Source organism: Leucoraja erinacea, chromosome 6 (assembly GCF_028641065.1).
Source record: "Leucoraja erinacea ecotype New England chromosome 6, Leri_hhj_1, whole genome shotgun sequence".
Lineage (NCBI taxonomy): Eukaryota > Metazoa > Chordata > Chondrichthyes > Rajiformes > Rajidae > Leucoraja > Leucoraja erinaceus.
The window spans coordinates 51,093,801-51,105,535 of record NC_073382.1 but is presented as its reverse complement, the minus strand read 5'-3'; the positions used below and the strand labels follow the sequence as shown (position 1 = coordinate 51,105,535).

General features: G+C 45.5%; 1 protein-coding gene across 1 annotated transcript in view; it reads left to right on the top strand.

The window, feature by feature from the left end:
• The first annotated feature begins 2,422 nt into the window (after positions 1-2,422).
• LOC129698121 (probable ribonuclease ZC3H12C) overlaps positions 2,423-11,735 on the top strand; it is a 59,268-nt gene continuing 49,955 nt past the window's right edge. Inside the window, exon 1 of the mRNA XM_055637009.1 lies at positions 2,423-2,572. The gene's annotated coding sequence lies outside the window, so the exon portion shown is untranslated. The remainder of the gene's footprint in view (positions 2,573-11,735) is intronic.

The window sequence follows — 11,735 nt, the reverse complement described above, 5'->3', positions numbered from 1 at the left end:
TATAGATTATGGATTATTTTAACTGTCATAATCCATTAGCAACTGCACATTGGGTGCAATAAATTAAATTTACTGAAAACTTGGATCCTGACAACAGGTCTTGATATGTGTAGGAAGGAACTGCGGATACTGGTTTACCACCATAGACACATAATGCTGGAGTAACTCAGCGGGGCAGGCAGCACCTCTGGAGAGAAGGAATGGGTGACGTTTTAGGTTGAGACATCATCTTCAGACTCTTGATATGTCAGCAAGGTATATTAATTGTTATAGGTTTTATTTAAGGTTTCTTTGTTACACCATCTTACTGTTTTATCTATTTTAGGTAAAACTACAATTGGAGTACAATTGGTTACTTTGGCCAGAACTCCGTTCTTTAAAACTTCTCATGCTCTTGAGAACTGCCCTTAATTCGTCCTTGACCAACTTGACAACAGGTTACCCCAAGTTGAGGAATGCAGACCAGGATAACGGGAGAGGCAGTTTAGTAAAGAGAGGAGAAATTGTTCTTCGTAGAGGGTTGTGTGGACTATAGGGCTATGGAGCCAGATGTTCTCAGTAGTCAATGGGGATATCACATGGGAAAGATGAGCACTCACTGAAAGAAGTGTAGAATTACATCATCACTACCTACCTTTGCCAACAGGTGGAATGGTGAGAAATGGCAAGCAATCCAATTTTTCCATCATAATTCTTTGTTGCTGAAAGGGATTTAATAGGGCCCTGCTGAGACACATCATGAGTATTGTGTACTCTTTTGGTTTTATCTAAAATAGGATGTATCTACCAGTGAGGGAGTGGAGCAAAGATTCACCACACCAGTTCCTGCGATGGTAAAATCTACTGTGAGACTGAGTTGGCTCAACCCCTGAAAAAGAATGGGTGACCTCAGTAGTGTCCAATATTCTTAGATGGGGTATGTACAAGAAGATCCGCAGAAGATAGTCGGGTCAAATATTCAAAGTAATAGGTAGGTGTTTAAGATTGAAATAAATTAAAATATTCACACTCATTTCACCATTGCCATCAGGAAGAAGGTACAGGAGCCTGTAAACTGTAACATCCAGGTTCAGGAACAGCTTCTTCCCTACAGCCATCAAGGGCCTGTCCCACACGGGAATTATCGCGTTTGCTCGCTGCATTTCATCAAAAAAGTCAATAATGCCTTACTTTTGATGAAATGCAGCGAGCAAACGTGATAATTCCCGATATTTTGTTTACATATAGGGTGATTTCACGACAGGTTGGATCTTTAAATCACCACGGCAAATGTCCGCTGGTCATTTCCGCTAGATTTGCACCTTCAGCTCCCTCTTGAATTTACCTTAGTTTCTATCTTTTTTTTGGACTGTAAATTTAGGTAGCTGTGCCTCACGGTCACCCCGACTGGCACAGTAAATTGCAGCTCAAAAACTGTCCGTTTCCGATGTTTTTAACGGGTGTGAAAGTGCGTGTTTTCCCATTCACTAACATGTACCGGATGTATAGCATGTACTTCACTTCAGATTTTCGGTCACGTGGGTGTGGATCTACGCTCCAGTGACCTTGGTGAAATCACCCTATTCACATATTCTGTTATGCTGCAGCAAGTAAGAATTTCATTGTCCCATCCGGGACATATGACAATAAAACACTTTTGACTTGACTCTTGAATCATTGGAATTCTCACCACAGAACAACTCAGTAAGTGAATGTATTCAAATCAAAGAATAATACATTGTTGGAAATTAAAGGAATCGGGAGTTTTGGAGGGGCAGCGTAGGAATTGGGGGTAGAATATCTCCCACGAACTCGAATCGCCCAACAATCCTGTCCTTGCTAACCTTGGTCCCGACGGTTCCCGTTCCCTCTCGCAATATCATACTCATTTCAGCACCTTTCCTTTACCCGACCTGAACAAATGTATTCGATTTAATACAGCACAGACATGGGAAGTTGCAACTGGTCATGCACTAAATGCAAAGACAAAAGCCACGCTAATGGCTGGGATGTAGCTCTCCAACATTATTGGTAACTGACTACATTGATGTGCTTCACACGCCGCGCCGTTCTAGCATTCTTCTCCCATCTTGGGTTGAACACAATGACTGGAATAAAGACAGCTACAGGACTCCAACCCATGCAAGAGATATTTGCTTTGCGAAAAGAAAACATCCGAACATACGGCTCGCAGCCGTGTATGACCGAAAGAGCAATCTCAGCACATGCAGACGAAGTTAATGGTTGAAGGGACTGGGCTGTGCACCGGCTCTGCTTTGGCTGCAGGTGGCACCAAGCGCGGGGCCTCGGAACGTTGGACCAGCCTGCGCGCGGGATGTGTACCCGAGCCGACGCTTGAAGTGTGAACCGTTGGAGCGCGAGCTCCGGATCAGACCGGCTGCAGCCGGCGCGGAGGGGAGGGGGAGGGGGGGGGTGTGGAGAGAGGCGGCCGCTGGGTGTTGGCGGGGAGGAGAAGATGGAGGAGGAGGAAGCGGGGTCGCGGACCACTCACCGAAAAACACATCGGTGCCTTCCACCCTCGGCCCTCACCGCAGGGCCGTCGGCGTGAGCCAGTGGCCTCCCGTTCGGAGCGGTGAGTGCGTGTGCTTGGTTTATTATTGCAGCAGTCTCTTCCGTTAATTCGGGCTAGGGCGTTTGCACATTGCAAATGAGAGGGGAAATAGAAAGCTCTCAGCACCTCTCTCGCACTTTCAAGCCAGGCCCTTCTGCAGAAAATGGCAGAGGAATTAAACTACTTTGCGCCTGTCTTCGCAGTGAGATAAAACATAAACAAAGTCTTATTGAAATAGCGATGTATCGCGGCCAGAATGAGGATCTAGTCCCAGAGAAGTTGGCGAACTTGAGTCAATGAATAGCACGGAGCCGCTCAGTTTGAAAATGTTCTTGGTTCTGAAGTGTCTTCGATCTGAAACATCCACACGTTATCTATCCATGGATGCTGCCTGATCTGATAAAGTTTTCCCAGTATTTAGTTTTTTCAGATTTTCAGCCCGCGGTTTTTTTTAATGTTCAGAATCTTGACAGCGAGGGTTACACATACATGCACAAGGGATTGCAGATACTGAAATCTTGAACAAAAAAAACACTGGAGGAGTTCTGCGGGTCGGGTAGTTTCTGTTGTGGAGGGGGGGGGGGTGTACAGAATTCATTTCGGATTTGGACTGGGAAAAGATGGTGGGGACGGGGGGGGACGGGGGGGGACCGGGAAAGACGAGCATTAATTTAAATTGGAGAGCTGGGAAAGAAAGACGGGGCGAGACCTGGCAAGTAATTCAATCAATGCAGGTCGAAGGGAGATCATTGACAAATGGGTGAAGTAAGTTTCAACGGCTAGAGATTAAAAGGAGACGGAGATTTAAAACGGAAATTGACAGATTCTTGTCAAAAGTTATGGGGAGAAGGCAGGAGAATGGAGTTGAGAGGGAAAGATAGATCGGCCATGCTTGAATGGCGCAGTAGACTTGATGGCCGTATGGCCAAATTCTGCTCGTAGAACTCATGAGACACAGGGATGTAAGATAAGGAGAGGAGTGAAATAAATATAAAGCAAGAGGGAAGGGGATAGATGGGGGAGGGGAAAGAGCTGGGATAAAAGGGGGAGATGAGTGTATGAAGGAAGGAAGGGAAAGCAGCAGGGTGACTGGAGTAGGATAGTGAAAGAAAAGGTTGTATACTGGAGTGGGGGATCACCGGAAAGAGAGGGTGCCTCCTCTGCACCCTTCCAAAGCTTCCACAACCTTTCTGTTATGGGACGACCAGAATTGCAAAACATACTCCAAATGTGGTCGAACCAAAGTCCTATAAAGCATTACTTTACATTGGAGAATTTAATGTTTATACAAATTGGTTATAAGCTATCCAAATGGAATATGAGATGCTGTTCCTCCTGTTGTGCATGGCTTCACTTTGGCAATGGAAGAGGCTGTGGACTGAAAGGTGAGAATGGGAGTTAAAATGGTTAGCGATCAGCTGATCAGCATCCTTTGAGAATGCTCTGGTCATTATCTTCCAAAATGCTTTAGATTCTAGAGTTATTCCTTTGTATCTGAGGGTAGTAAGCAGAAGAAAGGAAGAGTGTTCTTTCCTGCACTTTGTTCTTAATTATGAGGCTTCAATAGGGTAGAATATTCACTTTTTCCCAGGATGGTAATGTCAAATATCCCAGGGCAGTGGTTTAAGCTGAGAGGGAAGAACAGTTTAAAGTTTTTTTCACACAGAGTGGCAGGTGTTTGGAAGATGTTGCCAGAGAAGGTGGTAGATGACCACGTGAACAAGCAGGGAATGGAGGGATAGTTTAATTTGGGATCACGATTAGCATAGATGTTGTGGCTAAAGGGCCTGTTCTTGTACTGTACTACAGAGAACATAGAACAGTACAGCACAAGAACAGGGCCTTCATTCCACAATGTTTGTGCCGAACATAATTCAAAGACCAAGACTTATCTGCCTACACATATTTCATATCCCTCCATTCCCTGCATATCCATATGCATATTCTCCAAAAGTCTATTAAATTACACTATTGTATTTGCCTCAAACATTATGTTCCAGGCACTTGCCCTGCACATTTCCTTTAAACTTTGTCCCTCCTGCCTTAAAGCTGTGCCCTCTCGTAAGTAATCTTTCTATCCTGGGAAAAAGGTTGTAACCATTTATCCTATCTATGCCTCTCATAATTTAATATTATTCTATCAGGTCTCCCAGCAGAACTACCTCCGGCATTCCAGAGAAAATAATCCAAGTTTGTGCAACTTCTTCCTTTAGCTAATAACCCCTAATCCCATCATCATTCTGGTAAACCTCCTCTGCACCCTTCCAAAGCCTACACAACCTTTCTGTAATGGGATAACCAGAACTGCAAGAAACGCTCCAAATGTGGCCTAACCAAAATCCTATAAAACTGCATTATGACTTCCTGGCTCTTGTACTCAAGGCCCCAACGTACAGTATGTAAGCAAGCATATCATGTGTCTTCTGTGAGACCAAAGCCTTATTTACCAGTGTATTCTATGTAAGCATCTGGATGCATTGCAAGTCATCAAGATATAGAAGATTACGGACCAGATATGTAGATCTTGTGAGGTAGACTCAAAATGCTGGAGTAACTCAGTGGGACAGGCAGCATCTCTGGAGAGAAGGAATGGATGACGTTTCAGGTCGAGACCCTTCTTGTAGATCTTATGACTTTGTTTTTAGGGCTCACTTTTCTCTTCGCGAACAAAGTTTTGAGCAAATTGTCCAGAAACTTGTTATTGCCTTATTTCAGTATCAGTGTATCTCCAACCAGCTCATTGGTTCTGAGCCACAGAGAAGGAAGATGGAGACAGTACAGGCATACTCATTTAAGATACTATCACTGTTTACAAACTCTTACATTAATCGCACAATTGCGATGGCACATCAGGAGGCTTCTTATCCAAAGAGCTTGTGCCAGCATGCCATAGAATCCATTCTCTGCCATTCCTCTGTTCTTTCCCCATAGTCTTGTAAATTATGTTCCCTCATCTACTTATGCAGTTCTCTTAAAATCCCGTATTGATTCTGTATTGATTCTAACACCCTTTCAAGAGGTTAATTCAAGATATCCAGATCATCACACTCTCTTTGTGTAAAACTTTTTATCACTTCTTCCCTGTTTTTTTTTTTGCCTTAGTTCTAAATCTGAGCTCCCTAAACTTCAATCTATTTGTTAATGAAAACAACTTTTTTTTATATGAAGGCATCATCACATACACCGCTGTTGAATCTCTTCTCAGCGTCACTTACTTCAAGGAGAGCCACCATATCTTATTCAATGTATTCATGTGGCTCAATTCCTTAATCACTGAAGCCATTCTACTAAATATTTTCTATGCGCTCTCTTGGACCTTCACATCCTTCCTGAAGATGTTGGTCAAATTTAATGTAGTACTTGAGTTACGGCCTAACCAGTGTTTTGTATATTTAAAAAATCAATCATGAAACATGGAATATTCTCTATTCTTTTGTACGCACTGCTGACCTATATTTATGAAGCTCAAAATCCCATATCCTTTACTAACTTTACTACTTGCTAACCATGCCCTCAAAATGTCCTGCAAATTTTCAAGTTTGTCACATTTGTCATTTTATAATCCTCAGACAAGGCCCTGTATTTGAGCAGGATTAGAAGATGGGGACATTCTGCAGTCCTGACACATAGCCTGTTCTCTCATTAATAATAAGTATTATTTAGATTTTGTCTATTACAGTCTAATAATTCAATACAGCCTTGCACTCTCTAAAAAAGGTAAATTTTGAATTCTGAAGCTTACATGTATCACTACAGGCATTGGAGGTTAGATGGCAGCACCTCCTTCCCCCAAAGTACAGAATTTCCTTCTGACCACATTTTCAGTTTTACTCTCATCCATGTACCACCCATCTATCTATATATAACTAAAACTCTGATCTTGTGCTCTTCTGGTATGCGGGTTTTTCTATTTGTGCAAAAACAGTACGCGATAGCGCTACGATTTTTCGCCATGTCACTCGCCGTTCTCCTGCGCTGCGAGTGCAACAAGTTTTGTTCCGGGTAGGTGGTATCAAGTTATTGAGGTTTAAAAATCTTAAAAAACGTTTGTGCGCAGATTCCTTCAATCAGCGGCGCGCAGACTGGTCTCTTCTGTCAGTTAATGCCATGGCCGGGACGGCGACGCCTCTTCCTGCCCCACTAGCGGCGGCCTGTCCCACCTCACTCACAAACTCCTCTCTCCCCTCACAGTAACTTGTCTATCGTCTCCCCCCACCATCGGCGGCAGGGAGGGGGGGGGGGGGTTCAGTGGGGGCCCTGGTCCTGTCTCACTCTCCGTTATCACCCATCCCCCGCCCGCGGCTGTTGCGGTAACATCCTCAGGACCTTCTCGGAGGAGATCTTCTCCACCAGCTCATTGAAACTCGTGGTGCCCACCGTGACGAACACCGGCCCGGCGGCGGCAGCGAGCAGGCAGGCGGTGGGTAGGGTGGGGGTGGGCTGAGCGGTAGCAGCGGGCGGGGACAGGCTGAGCAGCAGCAGTGGGCGGTCAGACAGGATGGGTACGGGCTGAGCAGCGGATTGGGCGGATAGAGTCGGGTTGCAGGGTGGCCGAGCAGTTTACGTGGAGTTTGAGTAACACACACACATGATGCAAACGGGTCCAATTGTCAAGGAGGGGAGAAGGAGAGGGGAAATAAGAGGGAGGGTGAAGAGGGGAGGAGGGAGTGCTGGGGGATGAAGGGAAATGAGCTGTGCCTGCGCAGTTGGGAGCTATGCGTGAGTGGTGCAATATTGTGTTGGGGGGACGGGTTGCATTGGGGGATTGGGTGAGTGGTGGAATGCATTGAGGAACGGATTGCGTTGGGGGACCAGGCCTCCTGTGTGACAGGGACCCAATGGGTCCCACTTAGTCTAGTTTACACTAATCCTATATTAATCCCACTTTTTAATGTCGTCAACTCCCAGACCCCAATTCTACGTTTCATCTACACATAAAAGAGAATTTACAGTGACAAATTAGCATATCAGGTTGCATATCTTTGGGATGTGGGAGGAAACATGCGTGGTCACGGGGAACAAGTAAACACCACACAGATGGCACTGGAGGTGAGCTTCAAGCTTGGACTGCTGGAGTTCTGAAGCAGCAACTCTACCAGCAGTGCTACTCTGCTGCCCTGTGGTTGCATGGGAAATTACCATGAAAAGAGGAGTTGGTGTTGGTGCAAATACAAACAAAGGAGTTGTAGAGTTGTAGTGCTTAAAAAGAGGGGAAGATGGGCCAAGTGGTGACCTTGTGTTAAAGGTACAAGAATTGGGCATCTGTAGTGAAAATGTGCTGGTTGGGCCAGGATATGAGGCATAATCTGACCTTAATTAATTTAAATAATTGAAGAACATTGGCTTGGAATTTAAGACATTCTTTTAAGCAATTACTGTTTTCTTCAACATTTCACGATATGTTTTTGTTCACATGGATCCTTCCCCTCACATCTGACCTCCAAATCTTGCATGGATTACAGGTTTGAATAATTTACAAAATATTGTGCAAGAATAACTGAGATAAATGTATTTCTCAAGATCACCCGTGACCTACAAACTGTGAGGTGTTGCTTATATTGCCAGTAGTAGCCTGATAAGAACCATGACATAAAAAGTAAGAGCTATATTCACAGCTACTGGTACGTTGTTATCTTTTGGGTTGCAATTGTGTTGTCATTCTTGATACTGTTTTCATCCACTTTTGTCAACCATAGACGTTTTGTTTATTGTGACCACTGGAGCTGAAGCAAGATATTTGTACTAAATGAGTAAAAAAACAAAAAAAAACTCCAGAGGCTGGAAACATTCAGTACATTAGGGAACATCTGTGGAAAGAGAAGCAGAGTTACAATTTGGGTTGGAGACCCACTATAAAAGCTGGGAAAGAGAGAAAACAAGTTTTAAGTTGCAGAGAGTGGGTCAAAGTCAATTTTATTCGTCACATACACCCGAAGGTGCAGTGAAATGAATTTGCCAGCAGCAATACCCTTAAAAAGAACACACAATACACAATAAGATTTAACACAAACATCCACCACAGCATTCTTCACTGTGGTGGAAGGCACAAAGTTCAGCCAGTCCTCCTACCTTGTTCACCCGTGGTCGGGCCATGATCGATCGAACGCACTCTGCGGCTTGGAGACCCCGAATCGGCACTTTCCTACCGGAGACCGTGGCTTCAGGATGTTATAAGCCGCAGGATGGCGGTCGGAGCTCTTCTCCAGTGATCCCTGGCAAGGGATCCCAGTCTCTGCGATGGAAAGTCCACGCCATGCCCGCGGTTAGAAGCTCCGCAGACCACAGCTTCAAGATGTCCTAGTCCGCGGGCCAGCGATTGGAGCACTCCTCTCTGGAGACCCCCGGCAAGGGTTCGCCCGCTCCGCGATGGAAAATGTCCACGCTGCACCCGCTGCTGATGCTCCGGGCCCGACTCCAGGAAAGGCCGCGAAAGGGGAGGCAGACATGGATAAAAGTCGCCTCTTCGTCGAGGGTGACTGAAGAACGGTTTCCCCCTTCCAGCCCCCCACCACCCCTACACGAGACACACCGAGAAACACCCAAAACAAACACATAGACAAACCAAAAAACATAAAAAAGTCGAAATAATGGACACGCTGCTGACAGGGCAGCCGACTCGCCGAGCGCCCCCACCGACCTGAGTGAGGGCTAGTTAGGCCAAGAACACAAGAAAATAGGAGCAGCAGTCAACCACTTGGCCCCACCATTCAATATGACTATGGCAGACCTTGCTGATCTAATCTATTCTTCTGTGCTAGCTCCGCATAACCCTTGATTTCTCAATTTTTTGCAAGTACTTATCTATTTTCACCTTATTTAAACTATATGACAAATATAATTAATGATCTCCCACATGGTGAGATCAGGTTTGCCATGGGGATAGATTAAAGAGTCATCTATTAATAGCATTAGTTAAAAAGATCGAAAATAAAGTTATGAAATAGTGGCAGTAAGAGAGTGAAAATGAAAACAAGAATGTCACAAATTGCAAATAGTAGAGCAATATGATACACCCGGCAGATCAGGCATTCAGAAAAGAATGCTGAGCCAATATCATAGATGGATGACTTACAAATGGCAATTTGTAATTCGGACATAGAATTTGATTATGAATCTGGAAGACTGCACCTCATCTTCCATCTTGCCCAGATGGAAGATGAGGTGTTGTTCCTTAAGCTTTTATTTAGCTTTATGCTTTGAGTGCCTTTTGTGGACATAGCCTCCTGTCCTGCAGTAAGTCACCTCTCTCTCCCAGTCACATTCAATCTAGATCCTAAAGTCCTATTAGGTCATGTGTAGGATAGAACTGCAGATGCTGGTTTAAACCGATGATAGACACAAAAAGCTGGAGTAACTCAGTGGGTCAGGCAGGCAGCATCTCTGGAGAAAAGGAATAGGTGACTTTTCGGGTCGTGACCCTATTTCAGACTGAGAGTCAGGTGAAAGGGAAATGAGAGATATAGAAGGTGATGTGGAGATATATAGAACAAATGAATTAAATATATACAAACAAGTAGTGATGATAAAGGAAACAGGTCTTTGTTAGCTGTGTGCTAGGTGAGAACAAGTACAGACAATGAGACTCAACAAGACGAAGAAGGGTCCCGACCTGAAATGTCACCCATAGGGGGGTCAAAGGGCCGTGACGCACAGTGCAGCTCAATTCTTCTGGAGGATATGGCAGCCTCCCACATACACTAGTAACTCACGAAACGCGTACCATTTTACCTGTTAAAAAACTGAAGAAATGGTCAATTTTTGTGCTGTAAATAATTGTGTCACTGAACCAAATGCTCTAGTATCTTTTCTCTGAACCCATGCACCAAGGTGTAAGAAGGAGCGCATGCCTCGGGACAGCCCCGACTCTCCCCCCGGGGTCAGCGCTGCCCGGCCACGACCACCCTCCGACCCGTCTCCCCCTGTGAGCCGCACTGTCACAGGCTGTGAGTCGGCAGCGCCCACACATGGGGCCGGGTGGGGCGGGGCCGCGGCTCCGGGCAGCGGACACACGGGGACGAAAACCCGGCAACGTCCCCGTCAGTGCAGCAGAGTTGGGGACAGTCTGGTCCCTCCACCCACACAGAGTCACTGACCGTGCTGTACCCCGGCACCCCGAACCCGCCCCAACCCCCCTCTCCTACCAGTCAGTGTAGAGTCCGGATGCTGGGACAGAAGACGGACCCACTGCATGTACTCCAGAAGGCGTTGCGTGGCAACAGTACGGGTCACGGTCTTGACCTCGACTGCCGTGCAACCTCCCTATTCCTTCTATCCAGAGATGCTGCCTGTCTCGCTGAGTTACTCCAGAATTTTGTGCCTAAGACGACTTTGGTTGGTACAACTTGGTTGGGGGAAGGATGAAGAGAGAGGGGATGTAAGGGTTACTTGAAGTTAGAAAAATCAATATTCATACCACTGGGTTGTAAGCTGCCCGAGCAAAATATCAGATGCTGTTCCTCCAATTTGGTTCACTAGGTAACTGGGTTCACTAGGAGGTCCCTGCTCTTGGGTACAGCCATAACTGGCTGGACTATAGTTCCCAAAATTTTTGGGGACCAGGCTTGAGTAGGCCAATCTGGCACTACCAATATGCCTGTGGCTTAGTCTTGCTTGATTTTGGTCCAGCATTGGTTTGTGAGATAAATTTGCGGAAAGTATGCATAAACAATCCTCCCCTGTTGAGGGAGAAAGCATCCACTGCCTTACCCCTGGATCCTGCTTGCAGGACACATATCTGGGTAACTGATGGTTTAGTCTAGATGCAAATAGATCAAAATCTGGTATGCCAAATCGTGTAGTTATTTCGTTAAATACTGCCTGATTCAACATCCATTCTGTGTTGTTATTAAACATCCGTGATCCAGCATCTGTCACCGTGTTATATCTACCTCGTAGATTTCCCAAATATTCCTCTTGATACACCAGTGCCAAATGAGATTCGACAATCTATCGTAAGATACAGATTTTACACCACCCTTGTTAGTGGATATGTGCCACCGCAGTGGTGTTATCAATCTGAATTTGAACAAGCACTGGTGGCATATTGCTACAGAACCCCTTGAGTCCAAATTGTGCCCCCAACAATTCTGGGTAATTGATTCCATGTGTTGGGGAATTACAGACTCCTGCTCATTCCATCTGCCCCCACAGCTCTAGACTGTGTTGGTCGCTCCCCATCCTTAGC